We start from the raw sequence: 17,935 nt of genomic DNA, 5'->3' as shown, positions 1-17,935 counted from the left end.
TTCCTGTTTATTGCCAAGTAATATTCCACCGCACGGAGAGACCCCATTTTGTCTTTCCATTCATTGGTTGGTGGACACTTGGGTTATTTCCACACTGCTTGGCAGCTCTGAATAACACTGCTGTGTACATTTGTGTGCGGGTTTTTGAGTGGCATCTTTTCTGTTCCACTGAGTGTTCCATTGAGTGTAAATCCAGGAATAGCACGGCCAAGTTGTACAGTAACTCTGTGTTTGACTTTTTGGGGAGTTGCCAGACTGGTTTCCACATCTGCTGCATCATTGTATATTCCTGTGGCTTTTCCACAACCTCACCAACATTTCTTTTCTTTTTTTTTTTTTTTTTTTTTATATTATAGATATCCTGGTGCTGTGGTCGTGGTTTTGATTTGCATTTCCCTGATGATGCATGATGCAGAACATCTTTTCATGTGCTTAAGACCATTAGGTTTTTATTAGGAGATTTAAACACATGGCTGACTTAAGCACTTACCCCCCTCAAATGGGAGAGAACTCACGAGCCCATGAGGGGTATTTGGCTTATTGCAGGAATGGAGTGCCACTGTGAAGCTGGCATGAGAATACACTTGTGTCTATTTCCCCATTCCCGTGGGTAGGGCTTTGTTTATCTGCCTGTGGCCCAGCTTCTGTGTTTTGGGAGATCCCCTACTTAGTCGTTAGCCCATTCTCTTACATTTCTTTCCTTTCAGCTTCGCTGAGCATTGCACACCGGGTAGGAATGTAACCTGATGAACTAGAAGCTCTGTCTCCTTAGAGCGCCTCCATTCTGGGCTCAAACAGGAGTTTCCAAGGTCCCACAGTAGACGACTTCATTTGGGTCCAAGGAGCCTTAAGACGGTGCTGAGAGCAGTTTTAAAAATGTTTATGGCACTTTCTTAGAAAAGCTTTTAGAACCAGTTCCTCCCAGTTAAAATGAGCTCTCTGGACCGAGATGGCTCTCTATACGTGTCTTCCCTGTATTGGGCTTTGCCAGCTCATGCTATTGCCAAGTTAGCCCTTTTTCTGGACAAGAGAACCATCTTACTGTTGACCGCCTTCCATTTGCCGTAACTGTCACCATCACCACCTACCTCCAGGACAGATCCACTCTGGACATCTTCTTAGGGCTCCAAGATCTAGTAGTTCTAACCTTTTCTAAACCAGTCAGCTTCAGAGCTCTGATCTGGGTGCAACAAATAAACTAGTTTGTGTCAATTACTTCTGGGGACCAGCACTAGTCCTAAGACTAGCACGTTAAGGTTTTCTCCGTGGATATGTGGTCTCTGCTTTTGCCTCCTGGCGGGCCTGGATTATATGCAGAACCAACAAGTTGGCCCAGTCCAGTTTAGCAACGAACTCTTATTTACTGAATGTTTGTTATGTGCAAATAACTCTGCGAAGTGCCGTGGGAAATACTAAGAGGAGTCCCGTAGAGTTTCAGTTTTGAAATAATGGATAGCTTCATGCGGGGGAGGGCAGGTTAGTAGGAACACCATCGCGTGCAGATTTTCCTTCTTTCGTCGAGGGATCCTGGAAGATGACTTAGCCATGGACTCTGCTGCAAGGCCACGTCCAGTTTGGGGGAAGCTTATGGAAAGGAATCACCTGACATGTACCATATAATTACTTGACTCTGTGTTTACATTTTGTTTCGGCTGCCGGAATGTGAACTTCATGAGGGCAGGGGATCTGCCTGTTCACCAGCTGTAAAACCTGCCGCCCGGATCACCGTAACATTAAGCTGTCTCCTCCGTGAGAACCATGCCCTATGCGAGCAGGGACCCTGTCGCCTGGCATTCAGATCTGTTCGGTGGCTGGCTGAATAGAATAGCTTTCCTCTCAACCCATCCCTGTATTTATAAGTACTTTGCCTTCCTTCCTAATTTTGAAGAGGGATGACCACTGGGGATGCTGGCCTGTTGGGATTTTTTTTTCGGGGTGGGGGTGGGGTACATATTCATCTGATCTCGCCAGAGGTTGGAAACCTTAAGGTTGGATGTAGGAGATCTCCGCTAATGTGGTTCTTTGGCATTGGAGCCCCAAGACTGCACCCTGCCCCCTGCTTCCGTCCTGAGGGAGGAAGGACACTCTGTGCACAGGCTGATTCGGCCACTTGAGGAGGAGTCCAGAAGTGAACACCATGGAATTGAGCTGGGACCAGGACGAAAAGACACGGTCTCGTCCCTGAGGCACCCATTCCTGATCCCTTGCCATGCCCGGAAGTGAACTAGGACTGGGGGAGAGGGGAGAGGCCTCCCTAGAGTCATTCCTCTGGACGGGAGGATGGCTTTCAGGCCGGGAGGGGCAGAGCTGAGTCTAAACGCGGCTTCGCGTTTGAATCTTACCTGCTCCAGTCAGTCGCAGGCTACCTGCTAACATCCTGATGTGGCTTTAATGATATCAGCACACAGTGACCAGCATCAGCCTTGGTGACCTGACATCTGGGCCAGAATTTGTGTGGCGCCCTCGGGAACTCTGGTCACCAGAAGTGGTGCCACCAGCCCCGAGGACGGGCTATGAGATGAGGCTGATATAATTCTCTTCTGAGCCGGCACGTGACGGAGTCCTTTGGACGTGTCAGCCACTGTCGCTCGCGTTAGGGAGGGGGGCTGCTGCTTCTGGCTGAGTTCGTCGGGAACTAGAAGTTGTGGGATCTGCGGTTCCGTAGCCGTCCCCTGCAGCCGGCTGACTTGGTCAGCAGGGTTGGGGCGGAATAAACGAAGGAGCTTCCAGGGAGAAACAGGGAGGCACTAGCCTGCTAGCTGACATCTATGCCTTTCCCTTCTAGTGCATCTGTCCCTTCTTTAATAATTGCAATCTCTGCTTTCCGTGGCCCTTAGCAGAAGAATGTCCTGTGTGTATCTGAACCCGATTGCTCCATAAAACCCAGTAACTCCATAAAACCTCCTCATAAATGTGTAGGAATTGAAGCATTGTGTAAATTTAGAGTGAGGATTAAATGCGTCTAGAGATAGGGTTACCTTTTCTCCCAGATACAGCGACTTATCTTAAGGAGGCCAGTGTTGTTGATGTTATTACCATTGTTACTGTCATCATTTGAACGGTTTTATGGGAGACAAAAGCCAATTGACTTCTCGCATTTTATTTGTAAAATCAACACATAGGCTTCGGTATGAGCTCTCCTCCTGGCGGACCCTGACCGTGATCGGTTGCTGACTTACTTCTTACAGGCAGTGCTTCTTAAACTTTTCGAGAAAGCATCGATTGATTCATTTATTTACTCAAGTACTCATTAAATAGGGCTTGCTCTTTGTCGGGCACTGTTCCGGGTCCTGGAAAGGCAGCAGGGAGGGAACAGCACTGTTGTGAGTATTTGTCCCCTGGAGCTTGTGTTCTCAGTGGAAGGAGAGACCAGAACTGTTTCCCTAAGTGGAGCCCTGAAAATGTCTTGGGGGAAAGGTACCATAACTCCCATAATCCTGCGTGTTCAACAACACTCAGTAGAACCAAAACACGATCCTGCAGTCGAGAGAAAGATCGAAAACGTCCTTTTCTGGATCTTCATCGTAAAATGATCCCTTGTTGTAAAACTTACCCTTCCGGTTCTGGCGAGTCACATTTGTGAGCTGTTCGTGGGACACCAATTTCTAAGGAACACCATAGCATTCATTTCTCTCCTTAGACAGTCTGCACTCTGGTTCCCAGGGACTTTTCAAAAAGAGGTGTCACCTTAAAGGCCTTCACTTTGCGAAGGCTCAAATGCAGGCTGTGTTACACCCACAACTATCTCTTCAGAGGGAAGCCGTCCCTGCCTGGTAGGTGTTGGGGGAGTGTGTGTGTGTGTTAATGGACTCCGGCACGTAATAAACGGTGGTTATAGCTAGCGTGAGCAAGCTGTCAGTCACGCATTGATTCAGCAAATATTTATCGAGTGCCTGGCTGCTACCAGACTCTATCGTAGGCCTTGGGGTTGTGAGATGAGTAACACTTGACCAGGGGAAGTACATTAGGCGGTGCAGTATCCAAGTGCTGTGAAGGAGTTTAAGTCAGGATTCTGGGCGAAGAAAGTGGAAAGAGAGGGGCAGTGTTCTTGTGTGACTCTCACTTGTGTGCCCAGCCATTCTGGGGAATACCGCTCCGTTGTGAAATTGTGTTGGCTGCGAGTGGGTAGGTAGCACTTTGTCTCCAGAAGGAGTGGGAAATAGCCGAGAAATCTATACGTGGTTATGGGTCATGGGAGAAAATTTGGGCTGCCTCTTTCTAGAGAGATCTAGTTCTCAATGATAAAGGTGTGGGGGGGCGGGGGGTGGTGTGGATTTCTCTCAGAGCAGATTTCAGTAACGTGGCCTAGAGGTTGGGAGCGTAGATCCTGAGCAGGTTGTTTGAGTCTTGGATCCGTGTCCATAACTCCAGGCAATTATAGAGACGTTACGTAACCACTCTGAACCTCAATTTTCTCATTTGTAACTTGCACAGGGGATAATAACAGAGCTTATTTCATAGGGCTGATTGACAAATTCCGTGTAAAACACCCTGAGCAAGTATCTGTAACATATTAGCTGCTCAGTAAAAAGTACCCATCACCTTTAGATCAAGACAGGAAAGTCTGTATGAGCCCAGCCACGTTCATCCTCTGAGAGCAAGCCCCCGTGTAAAATCCTAGCCTCGTGGTAGGGACCCCACATTGCTGAATCGGTGTGAGGATGAACACTAGCTGCATCTTGCCCCGTGCCAGGCTCTGCTCTAAGCACGGTCACACAGAACTGACCGAGGCCTGAACTCCAGCTTGTATCCTATCTCCAGCTATGAACTCTGGGCCAGGCACTCCGTGTCTCAGCAGCTTCACCTAAAAGAGAAGCAGCGTGATCCAGGTGGCCCGATGGACAAGGGACAAGGCGCGGTTCTATAAGTGAGACCCCCCGGGGCAGCTGCAGGTAGGGGAGGTGTTCCCCCTGATGACTTCAGTTCACCTCCCTCCCTCTCTCCACTGTCCTTGAAATGCACAGTTGTGCTAATTCTAGTAGAGAGAGCTGCTAACATTTGTTGAGAACCCACTAAGGGCTCGGATTTTTCATGTTTTACGAGATGAGAGGCTAGAGGCAGAGAGGTACAGGGTAACTTACCCAAGGCAGCACAGCTAACAGTGGAGGTGGCAGAAGGGAGCCGCAACAAGGCCTTGCCACCACTCCTAGGTGCACTCGGCACTTTGAAGTGGGTCTCCCCATATGGGGCTTCGAGCCCTTCCCGGATCCTTCCCAGTGTGGAGAACAGCAGGTGTGCATTTGTAAAGGTTTATTTCCTCCGGTAGCTAAACATGTTCGGCACTTTTTAGTTGCGGGTGCCTCGCTCTCTCTAAAGAAATAATTTGCAGCCCGCGCTTTATGAAGTAAGCCTTTTCAAGGAGAGTTATTACCTTTATCGCTATGCCATTCTTTTATATTGGTTACAATCTTTGAGAAGGAGGGATCAGGGGGCGCAGATGAGAACATCAAAGTCTAGCCTCAAGAATCTGTAAATCCTCTAAGTGGAGTAATTTTGAGGCGGGGTTGGTTAGCCAAGGCTGATTTGAGTGGGCTCCCTTTGGGTGATCGGATAGCATTTATCTGCCGTACGACGGGTCGCTCACCAGTTCTACAGTGTGTTTATGCCTAGGAAACCATTTACCGCACGTGGAGAGTCATGCTCTTATTCTATCTTGGGATGTCCCCAGTGTGTTTGACAAATTTACGCTGTAATGTATATTGCGGGTTCTAGATAAAAGTTTCACTCCGCTTTCGGTTGAGGCAGTAATGGGGGGTGAGGGGTGGTAAGGCACAGCTCCGGCGGCCTGTAGGGGACAGTGTTGCATCGTGGATCAGAAGGAGTTTCAGCAACTTGTCCCAGGACAAAAAACAAAACATCACAAAACAAAAATAGGTCAGTCCCCTTCACATTACTAGTTGAAATGATCTGAATGATTCCAGTGTGCCTAGGAGAGTCTGTTTTCAGGTATTGATCAGGCTGTTTAGTATCTGCCCGAAAGGAACAGTTGAGCGTCACTTTCCAAGATGGGAGTGATTGACACTTTCCTGATTAGCTTTCTCTCCATACTCTTCCTCTGGACAGGGTACTTTTTTAGTTCCATAAACCTTCAGGTTTAGCGGACCTATCTTCATTTTTCACGAAGGCGTGCCCCCGTCAGGTTGAAATGCTTTAGTTCTGTCGTATTCTAAATAAATATCGTGAGCCTCCTGAAGGGCATTCTGGAAGTTCTGAGTCTCTTCTCATCCATATCTTCTTCGTCGCTGAAAAAGATGCTATTGACTGAGAAAATGAAGTCATGTCTGTCAGGCAGACCTGTGTAGGGCTCAGCCCGAGCTCCAGGAAGCCCACACTGCCAGATGCTCTCGGTTCGGATGTGTCTCTCCTTCCAGACCAGACCCGGCCTCCATGCCCGTCCGGGTGCCCCGGGGCCTTGCCGGCACAGCCTCCACCCCCCGCCGCCCAGCTCTGGCCTCTTCCCCTACTGGAATATGGGCCCTGGAAGGCGATTGTAATTAACCCTCGGAAAGCAGAGGTTTTGCTAAGGCAGCGTGCACCGTAATGATTTTGTTAGCGTGCTTCATTTCCAGTCTCACCATCAATTATGCCATGTGTTTCGTCCAGTTGGTGCTACCCTCCCAGTGTTAATTATAACCTACAAGACTGTTACAGTTAATTTTATGGCAAGCATATTGTCTCTTCAAGGCTCCAGAGCAGCTCATAAATTATCTTGAAGGTAAAATGTAACTTGGGGAACTAGTTAGGAAAATTCCATCCATCTCGCTTAGGAACCGCAGCTGCTCCTGTCAGCTGCCTCGCTGCCGCATTGTGAAGGAATTAGGGTGGGTCAAGTTGAAGAGGGGAGGCCCGGGCTGTCACCGAGGAGGAAGGCTGTCCTGGCCCTGTCAGACAAGTACCTTCTGCCAATCCCTGGTGGTTTCCCTTTGCAGGCAGGAAGAGGCAGGCAGCGCAGGTGGATGGTCCCCAAGCTGTCTGTATTCATTACTTTACAGAAACTTGTTGTAGGTAGGCAGGTCCGGAGACCTTTCCTCTTCTCTGTTGTCATGATGTTAGGCATCATCTGCAAAGTGCGAGAGAGATAACTCTATAACTGACTCCGGGCTTGGGCCGGGAGACAGCAGAAGGCCGAGGGGCGGGGAGCCGGCGATGCCTCCCTGCAGCCCCCCGGAAAGCCCTGCGCTGAAACAAGCATTTTATTTGCGGTTGTTATTGTTCCCGTAATCTGATAAAGTGAGATTTCACCGTGAACGAATGTACTCTAAAATTGCCTACTAAATAAATTAGCAGGTTATCTTATTGGGATAATAAACACACTCTTTCTTTCTTTCTTTCTTTGTCCCCCCTGCCTCCTCACACGAAGTGTAAGCTTTACATTCCAGCCCTCGGGGCCCTTAGCATTATTATTTTTAATGACTGAACACCAGTCTTTCATTTAGCTTGTTTGTAGAGTTACTGTAAATGATCTTTCTGCTGTTGGTTCTTCATTTGGAATTCTGCATGTTACGCTCGCTTGGAGAGCTCTGGGGGGCCTCTGAGAATCGGGGGGCTGTGTGAAGCACAGTATCTTCCAGCAGCATGGCAAGCAGGCCGCGGCAGGGGAGGCAGCGAGGGTGTATTGAGGACGCCCGCACGTGTAAACCTACGTCCGGGCTGGAGTAGAGTGACACACACACAGTGCTCGGGAGCCCAGCCTCGTCCCTGAGCTGGCGGTCTCTCCCTGGATATTCCGGAGCATTTTCCTGTCTGCCCCGAGGCACGTGAGGCCGTCACCTCTGGGCTGTGTCACTAGGAGAATGACACCGATTTTGAGGGGGTGAGGAGGGCCTACCGTGCTACAGTGAGATCGTGCCCAAAGAGGCACTGGACTTTCCCAAGGAGGCGTCCTTTCGAGCTCTTAACGACAGCAGCACGGTGCCTGGGAACTTGTGACTTTTCTAGTGAATGTGGACGAAGGGTTGCAAGCCCAAGTGCCCGCGGGGCCTGGCAGGTACCCCAGGTGAACGAAGGCGCAGAGGTGGGGCTGAAGTGAATGGGAGGTGCACACCCAGTCCAAAGTAGGCGGCCCCTCTTCAGCCTTGCCAGGAGGCCAGATCCTTGTTACTAGGTCCTCTACATTTTCAAGAGAAGTGGAAAATGGAGAGAGAGAGAGAGAGAGAGAGAGAGAGAGAGAGCGTGTGTGTGTGTGTGTGTGTGTGTGTGTGTGTGTGTTTATGATGTCTTCTAACTGTTTAAATGTTAGTTATTTAATGTTAGTTAGTTAGTTAGTTAGTTAGTTAGTTAAATGTTAGAAATTCAAATTATACAGGCTACTTAATCAATACCTGCCTGGAGACCAGATGGTGTGGATAGGAATCTGATAGAGAATGGAAGTCTTGCCCGCTCTGTAGGAAAACTCTTCTCCGCTATCTCACGCTTCTCAACAAGAGAGACGATGACCTGGCCGGGAGACGAGGATGCGATCTGGGCACTGCCTTCTGTGACCTTGTAACATTGTTCTACTCTTTGTGGGTTCTTGCTTGGAGGAAATATGTATATATACGTATATACACGTGTATATATATATATATATATATATATATATATATACATATATATACACACACACATATATACACACTTGTATATATATATATGTATACGTATATATATACACATGTGTATATATATATATGTATACACGTGTATATATGTATACACGTGTGTATACACACACACACACACACACACACATATATTTGCCTCTAACTCAACAGTCTCTTTTCTTTTACAGAGAAAGCATATGAGAGTTTTCAGAAGCAAATGCGCTGTATGTGGTGCTCATTGTCACCATAAAAATGGTGTCTGCAGGAATGTTGGCAATTTTGAATCTGATGAAGGGTCTGATTCGCGGGGGTGAAGGGCAGGGGCTTCTCCGCTAGCGATCGCCGTTTCTCCTGTTGCACCCTCAAGTTTATGCCTCACCCTGGCTCCACCTTGGGGGAACCCAGCTGTTCTCTCATGGCTCAAAGATGTCATGTGGTCAGAATAATCTTTCAGTCTCACTGATCCGGACCGATGCCCACATGGAGGTGTGGTCTGGGAAGCTGTTAAATACATGTGGGTTTGATCTTCTGGAGAAGAGGAAAATATAAAAACTATTTCTTTCCTTTAATAAAAAGAAAAAGGTACGCCTAAACCTTGGCTGCCGCTGAAGTCAGCCGTTACGCATGCGTGGCTAAATTTCATTGTAAATATTTCATAAGGGCTGTTAGAATGCAGCCAGGTTGACATCACAGCCCCAACTGTACCAAAGGAACCATTTCCCTAAAATAAGCCAACGTTTCTAAAGAAACATGAATTTCTAATGTAAAGTTAACATCAGGTCAGAAAACCCTCTGGAAGAAATGTCTGTATCAATGTTTATAATCTCTGCATTTATGGATTTGCAGTTTGTGCAAAAAACTCCCTAAGAGACTTTATTTTGGTTAAATAAGACTAGCTTGTGAAACAGTCTGTATATCCAAATCCATCCTAACCCAGGGTCTTGGCAGCCTTTTGTATAAATAATGTCTTTTCCAAAATGTGTGTATTTGAAAAAGGAAGAGGGAAATTAAGTGGTACACCGTGTCTCTGGGTTCCCGTAAACTCACAGAATCCTAGAAGCAGAACGCAAAGGCTGACGGTTCATTCATTCTTAGAGCAAATCACAGAGCCATACGTTAATTTATTGATTTAATTGAGGCACGGAAGATTGCAGTGAGGAGTAAAATGTTTATCCTCCTTTCCTCTTCCTTTTATTTTATTTTTTTTGTAGTGAAAGTTTAAGCATGCCTTTTGTGTGTGTGTGTGTGTGCATGTGCGTGTGCGTGTGCGTGTGTGTGTGTGGTTGTTGGTATGTCACACAAAACCCGTATGAGATTTAGAGGCATTTGGCAGAAAAGAAACGAAAAGATATTCGCATTTTGTAAAAACTTAATCCGCGTTCGCAGATGGTCCTGTTCAGGTGCTATTTTAATTATGAGGTAAAGAACAGCTCCACACAGTAGGAAGTCGTCTTAATAAATGGAGAGGGGCCTTTGTCTTCAAGCAGTCAGAAAGCCTTGTTACCGAGAAATTTAAATACTTTGTGTTGTAGGGGAGAGTCTCAAAATGACCGGGATGCTTGGAGGAAAGCAAAACGATGGGCTCTTCTAAAAATGAAGTGTCTTACACTAGAAAATGTCTTACAGCGTGTGCGGCTTTAAGCTGCCTTAACATTGGTCGTTTCAGCGACGGCTTGTCCGGTGATATGTGTGCGCCGTAGATGTGTTCGTGTGATCCGAGGAAAAATAAACCGAACAAATTGCAAGTAGCACTTAAAAAACATTTTTAGCCCCAAATGGAAGTATTTCTTTATGGTTCTTAAGCTCAAAGGGCTACTTTGCCCTTCAAGCGATAGAGTGCCCAGAAGAACTAACAGTAATTCAAACGCTGCTGTAACTTACAGCTTGCATTAATAACACACAAACAGAACAGTCGTCTTATTAAACATTAGTAATATAATAATGTCTTACTGTCTTTCCCTTAGTGGGGAATTATGAGGACCTCGTGTTAGGACCTCAGTGTCGTGACATAGTTAATTATCCATGGATAATGGTTTTCAGGAATCGCGGTTCTGAGTGACGCAGCTTTGTTGTTGAGGGCTTATTAAGTGTTTGCAGACTCAGGTGCAGGGCACCTATGCACGTCCCTACAGAAGCAAACAGCTGTGTTTTCTTTACCATATTATACATCACATAGAGCGTCTCATTTATTACAGCTGAGCTAATGATGCAGGCGCAAACCTCTATGTCCCGTGCTCTATGGCGATGATATATTTGCTGTAGAGATGTTAGCTTGTTTTTCCTAAGTAATTAATCTTTTCTTGTACCGACTGTATCACATGAAAATGGGTTCACGCAGGGCTCAGAATACATTTAATCCGGTCTGCAAGAGATGGGGCGAGACCTCTGCGTATAGTGGCATTTTTTTCGTTCACAAGGGCCGCCCCCTGTCTGTAGTCTCCCCACAACACGACGCTCCCATTACTAGGAACTTAGGCTAATGAAAGGGAATGGTTTTCAGTCCTTTAGCACCAAGACAGAATTCAGACCTGAGTATGTGCTAAGTGAAAGTAAGCCTAGTGACGGTCACGCAAGTTCGGTCTCTTGACAAGGCTGCGTATTGTCCACGCAGAGAGTCGTGGGCGGCGGGTGTGTGTTGAGTCTAAAAATGCCTCCTGGTAGGCCCTCCTGACACGTGCCAAGGCCTAGCTCAGACGCTCCTGGAGCGTAAAACCCATGCACTGAGGGCGCACACGATGATTTTGTCATACCCGCACGAACATGTTTTAAGTTTAAGGGTAATGTATTTTGCTTTAGATTAGAAAAGCATAATCAGCATTTGGATCCATGGTTCTCAGGTGAGATTGTTGAGGACAAGAGTGAAGTTGGTCTTTAAGTTTTGGGGTTAAAAAAAAATTTTTTTTAAGTTGTTTTAAAGAAAAATGCTAGACGTACAATGTAAGTGGTCCGTGGCTGTCGCCACGAATCATGACGGTGGATCGCATCATCAAAGGTTTAGGAAGCACTGGCCTTACAAACCAAAGGGGTCAGGAATCCTGTGTTTTACAATCATCATGCTCATGATTATGAAGAAGATGATCATCATCCTAATTAATAATAGCAGCTAACCTCAGTGCATCTTCATTGTATGCCAGGTCGTCCTCTAAGTGTTTTACCCACGTGTCTTTATTTACTCTTCGTGCCAACCCAAGGAAGGAAGTGCCACTTTCATTTCCACTTCACAGTTAAGGTACATAGGACCCAGGAAGGCTAGGGAATTTACCAACAATAACAGAAAGGTTGTAAGTGACCGAACTAGGACTTGAGCCCCGGCAGTGAGGGTCTTGTGTCCACTTTTTAATCACTGCATTTTTCTACATCTCGATGGGTTGAGAAATGTCACCTTCTGTCTGCCCTCCAAAGACGAAGCAGAAGGGTGGAGCAACATGAAAACATACAACACTGCGTGTGAGAGTATACATATTATTTATGTATATAAATAACAGAGTATTTGTATTTATATTATTCGTATATATTACATATACTCATGCATAATCTAATAATGCAGTAACCATCCATGTGCTCTGAGGGCTCTGACCTGCCTCAGGCCCTGCTGTGACTATATTCTGGCTTCCTTAGAGAGCATCCTGGATGTATACTAGAACAGATGCCTTAGAATTTGAAATCCTTTATTCGAGTTGATGAAAAAAGTCAGGGAGGCAGGGAGAGTATCATCGTATTTTTTTCAGTCACTGCCACAGAACCCTCCAAATATGTACTACGAGGGCAGAATTGCAGAATTGACACTTACTGTCCAGGGACCTCTCTGGATAGTGAGAAATGCACAAAATCTTCGGCAACTTCTATATTTCTGCACTTAGAAAAGCACCATAATTCTTTTCCCTAGTCACTTCAAATATATAGAAGAGTGTTTACTCTTGTCTGAAACGTAAGTGAACCTCTTTAGCAAATAGCAAGGTTATATTCCCAGAAAGAAAAGACAGAGAGTTAACCTCTGAAAACTAATTGCAACTCGTAACAAATGCTCTGAGATGAATAAAAGAACATGGCCCACAGACCACGACATAGGTGGGAGTTAGGTCTCCCAGGTCCCAGAGCAAGACCAAAGGCACACATTTGAAGCTGTCTCCTGACTCTTGGTTTATCTTGATTGAAAGTCCCAGAAAAATGCTCAAGCAGGCAAGCATTCGCATCTGTCTTTCTCATCTGATATTTTTCTAAGCCAAATTGCTTCGTTTTCTTCAGTAGTATTTATGACTAGCTCCATTGCACAAGGAAGCCTGACTTGGGTAAGGCGTTAAGGTATGGAGAAATGGGTAATTGGGCCACTTAGACAACCTGTCCGGTGCATGTTTCCAAGCCAGCCTCCCCATGGGCCAAAAGTCATCACGAACAATTACTGGAGAATTGTGAGGCGCTCAAAGAAGAAAATTGCAGAACAAAATGGGTTGAAAGAATTTATACTTCTGTCATTTCCAGCTGAAGCCGAGGGGGTACAACTCGTGTCTCACACCATTGTAATCTACAACCATCTAATTTGCTAACAAGACTTAAACTGATCAGGATTCGCAAGTCTCCTCCACCACTATAATCAAAACAAGAAGCATTTGGCTCTGGAGAGTAAATGTTGTCGGTCTTTTATTCTGCAGCCCCACCATGTTCTTTCTGGCAGGCTGAGATGAAACAGAAAGCTGATATTTGGAGCCACTGGAATTGTAGGCCTTGTAATTTTGAAATATCCATTTTATCCCGTGTAATTTCTTCCCTAAGATTCCTCAGCCTAAATCTGATACAGGTAGGAGCCAAGACAAACAGTAACCATTTATAGTCACCCAGACCAGTTTGGATTTCAGTCTAATGTAAAGCAAAGAGGGTTTTTGGCTTCATTTCAGGTGTGTAACAGGGGTAGAAAATGCATTTAAAATTTAGCAGCAAATGTTACCATATGTTTCCATAACAACTGCAAACTTTTATGTTCGAGAAGCAATAATATAAACACGTAGGAATCTTGGAACAGTAAACTATTAATTTACCAAATATAAAAAATCCAGCATGAAGGGGCTTTTATGGCCACAGAAGCCATGAGGGGGCCCGGCATCCCGTGAATTTCTCCATTATGTGGCAGAAAATACTGCCGGTTGGTTTAAATGAGCAAATCTTTTAAAATTATAAGTACAGTGTCAGTTCTCCACAGTGCATTTTTTTCCTGAAACAACGTGTGGTGGTGCCAGCTATGGCTGATTTCTTTCACCATCTTGAACTAGTAAAATGCCCTCGAGTAGCTGCCCCCAACGCACATCCGTAGAATAAGTGCATTTTTGTTTTCTTCGTCCATAGCTTTAAACTCAGTAATGGAGGCTGGAGTCCTGCACAAAGGGCAGTGCCCGGGAGCTGGCTCTGAGGCTTGTCAAGGAAGAGGTGTTCACAGGTTGTTGACACATAGGAAGAAGGTTCACCGTTTTCTACTCCCCATTTTGAAATACAAAAGAGACAAGGGGCAGAGGGGGAGAACGGCTCTACGTGACCACATCTTAAAAGAGAAGAGTTAGTAACTAGAGTTGGTGGGGGAAACTCAGTGTTCTCTGATGTCTCCGCAGGGAAAAGAAATAATCTTCTTTTAAGATGCATATTAGAAACATGGCAGTCTGCAGCCCCACCATTCTTTGCATTTGAAAACAAGCACGGGGGGCGCCTGGGTGGCGCAGTCGGTTAAGCGTCCGACTTCAGCCAGGTCACGATCTCGCGGTCCGTGAGTTCGAGCCCCGCGTCAGGCTCTGGGCTGATGGCTCAGAGCCTGGAGCCTGTTTCCGATTCTGTGTCTCCCTCTCTCTCTGCCCCTCCCCCGTTCATGCTCTGTCTCTCTCTGTCCCAAAAATAAATAAACGTTGAAGAAAAAAAAATTTAAAAAAAAAAAAAAAAAAGAAAACAAGCACGGTTTTTTTTCCCCCCTAAACCTACCCCAGCATGTGGAGAGGGTTTGGAATCCTCTCCTAGAACAAAACGACGTTACCTTGTCATTTAAGGTAAGGTGATGCACCTTGGCCAGCCCCAAAACATGGGTTCATGCGATGGCTGTCATTGAATATACCGATCCATGAAGGTTAACGTCAAATAGAAGAGAAGGTGAAAGGAAGGTTAACGTCAAATAGAAGAGAAGGTGAAAGGGAGGTTAACGTCAAATAGAAGAGAAGGTGAAAGGGAGGTATCGGCTGCCCTAAATTGAAGGGCAGAACTCCCGAGAAGGCCGTTCAGGAAGGGCCCTGGTATGGTTACAGGTTAGAGAAAGGGCTACAAGTCTCTAAGTTTCAGAAAGTGGAGTAAAGAGGCCCCACCGTTCCAGCTGGGCCAGCGTGTCCAACCGGGCCTCCCTGCAGCCTTCACAGTGGAGCCCACAGGCTGCTGAGCCAGAAGCGACATGGTGGGGACATCGGTTAAAGCCGGGCTCACGTTGTTAGTGGGCAAAGACAGAGGCTCATGTTGAACGTACTGAGGAAGGCTGGTTGGGCGGGAGTGAGAGCAGGAAGCACAAATGAGGGTAGAAGAGATGTTTTGTAGAAACTGGTTCATTCCCGAATCCTCCGTGGGCCTCATTTTAGGGCAGAACCTTAATGTGCCCTGGTTATCGCTTTCTCCGGCAGGGTTAGTAAGAAAGTTTCTTGTATTTCCATCTGCACGTGGCCACTTCGAAGCATCATCTGGGAACTTTATTGAGATTGGAGTCTGGCATTAATCTTAAGGGTCCCTAAGTTGTGTCTGACTCCCCACTAGCATGAAAAATGGGTGGGTGGTGACGAGGATACCCGCTAACTAACGATATCACGCAGGCTTCTGGGGCACCTGGGTGGCATAGTCACTTGAGCGTCCGACTCTTGATCGTGGCTCAGGTCGTGATCTCATGGTTTATGAGATCAAGCCCCACGTTGGACTCTGTGCTGACAGTGCTGACCCTGCTTGGGATTCTCTCTCTCCCTCTCTCTCTCTGCCTCCCTCTCTCTCTCCCTCTCTCTGCCTCTCTCTCTCTCTCAAAATAAATAAACATTTAAAAAATTATTATAGGCTTTTGAATAGCCCTATATCTCCATACCCGGTTGATGTGCTAAAATGTCAAAACCAAAGGATCTGTGTTTGTTTTGAGGGATGTGGGGAAGCAAGAGGACTCTAGAGAGCACGTGGCCTATCATGAAGCCCGTCTTGGGGAGAAAATCAGCTCCAATAGAGGAGGCAGTGCAGCTACCAAGTGGCAGGAACACCAGACCTAGCCCCAGGCAGAGGAAAGGAGCATTCATGGAAGAAGAAGGGGCCGGGTGCGACCTTGCAGGGTTGAGGAGGACACCAGGGGCGGGAAGACCCCAAAACCATTGGAATGTAGGGTTACTTCCTGGAGGCAAAAGCAGAAGTGTCATGAGAGGAGGCGTAACACACCCACGAGCCGCCCCCCCCCCCCACAACATTTTCCTCTCTGGTCTTGGAATCTCCAAACAAGCCTGGCTGAAATTTGCTTCTGTACCATTCAGATGTTTGCTCCAGGGGTCTTCTCCTTAGGTTGTCTTTTGAGGGATGGCCCTGGATGGAGATGGGTCAACTTTAAGGTGACCTTTTTTCAACGGAGGCCATCTCCCACTAGAGGTCTTCTCCTCCCCTGGCTTCAGCTGGGCTGGCATCTGACAGACGCGTAAACAGATGCAAGCATTGTTGCTAATGACAGGTGATTATAAGAGGCATGGGGGCCAAGGTAATTAAACCGCGATTTGACAGGCACATTTGGCAATGTAAATTTCAGCATTAGAAATATCTTTGCGGTGTGCTTTCCCCACTTGGTTTGGCGAATAGGATCCATTCGTATTCTTGAGAGTGTGGCGCTTTGAGATCTGAAACCGTGCTGTCTGAAGTGTGGGGCTCCAAAAAACAGTTCCCAGTGGACCGTGTGGGGAGCTGGGCGGTATCGACTCTTTCCAGGATCTGCTCTAGAGTGGGAATAGTGGCGGGAATGGGGCCTGTGGCCGTGGCGCAGGGATTGTATTTGACGTAGTACCGTGACTGATTTAATAGTGACAATGCCTTGGAGAGACACGTGAATTATTTTTATGCCGCCGTGGTTTCAGCTTCTGTCCCTCTTACCTGGGTTTACCTGATGTCGCTCCCATGGATCAATCTAAAGATAGCTTACTCAATTCTCTTGTCCCCTAAATTTCTACTGCTAGAAGTAGGAAAAAAAATCTCGCATCGTCAGTAACCTGTTGTTACACGGAACCACGGTAGAAACAGTCATCAAGGTCATGGAATTTGTCCACTAGATTTAAATGTAATATTTAAAAAAAAAAAGCAAACACTACATTCTTTTTGCTGTCAGGGTCATTAGAAATGCCTGTTTAGACACTTAGAGACTATTTCCTGCTAATGGCGGCAAGCTTGGAATCATGTGTTTGCCGGAATCCTATCTTCTATTGGGTAAATAGCAGACCTTCCTATAGACGTAATATTTACGGTTTTGACTACTGGATTAGCTATATGACTGGCTGTGTGCCTGTACAGACTAGCTCTTTTATAGTAACTGTGGGTAGCATGGTCTCTCCTAATACAGTGACAGGCAACATTTATTATTTATCACCTCGTCTAAGGGGGAAACTCCTCCCAAACAGGTTAGTTCATTCCTCTGCTGCAAAACCAGCTTTTTAATACTCTTGGTGTTGTGCCTACGTGGCTATTTGAAGAGGTCAGTGAAGCAGACCCTTCAAAGGCGGCCAGCCACTGGCAGGCGAGCGGTTTCTTTTCCTCCGCCAATTTTGATTTTCTCCAGGGAGGGGGTATAGAGGGAGATGAATTTGTGAATATGGTTTGGTTTATGCCAGAGGAGTGCCGAGCGATCGTGCCTCTTTGTGGGATTGCCCCCCTCCAGCGTGGAAAGCTCCCGGCCGGCCTTTACATTCTGCTTCAGGCTGCAGTCAGTTCCGAAGCTGAAGCTTTTTTAAAGCTTTGTCAGGTAGGTTAAAAGGTGTCCCACCCCCGGTGTATTAAAAGAGAGAGAGAGAGATTAAACTCACTAAGCCTGCCATGTTCCCTCTAAAATATCAAGTCAAGATGATTTTTAAATCCAAAGTTACTAGGCTTGGGGCGTGTGACCTTTAGCGAAAGCAGCCTTGGAACTGGGGAGGAGAGATCCGTGCAAAAAAGACAGTCGGCCCACGGACTGGTGGCCTCAGGAAAGCTGCGGAAGCCAAAGTGAATCATCCCTGTTTCTCTGCCTTCCGGCCAACAAAGGCACTAACCCCAAACAAGTGCCCGGCCTGACGCCTGGGTCTCTGGATCTACCACAGAGGCCCAGGTAGCAGATCGTTTTTCAGAGCCACCTGTTT

At 46.6% G+C, this 17,935-nt stretch overlaps 1 protein-coding gene across 4 annotated transcripts in view; it reads left to right on the top strand.

Annotated features, from left to right (window-relative positions):
- The window catches only part of FTO (FTO alpha-ketoglutarate dependent dioxygenase), a 394,888-nt gene that overhangs the window by 241,279 nt on the left and 135,674 nt on the right, over positions 1-17,935 (top strand). The gene's annotated exons all lie outside the window — the stretch shown is intronic.

The sequence above is a fragment of the Puma concolor genome, chromosome E2, assembly GCF_028749965.1.
Source record: "Puma concolor isolate L17-30 chromosome E2, mPumCon1.1.hap2, whole genome shotgun sequence".
In the NCBI taxonomy this organism is placed as follows: domain Eukaryota; kingdom Metazoa; phylum Chordata; class Mammalia; order Carnivora; family Felidae; genus Puma; species Puma concolor.
This window is presented reverse-complemented; position numbering and strand designations above follow the sequence as displayed.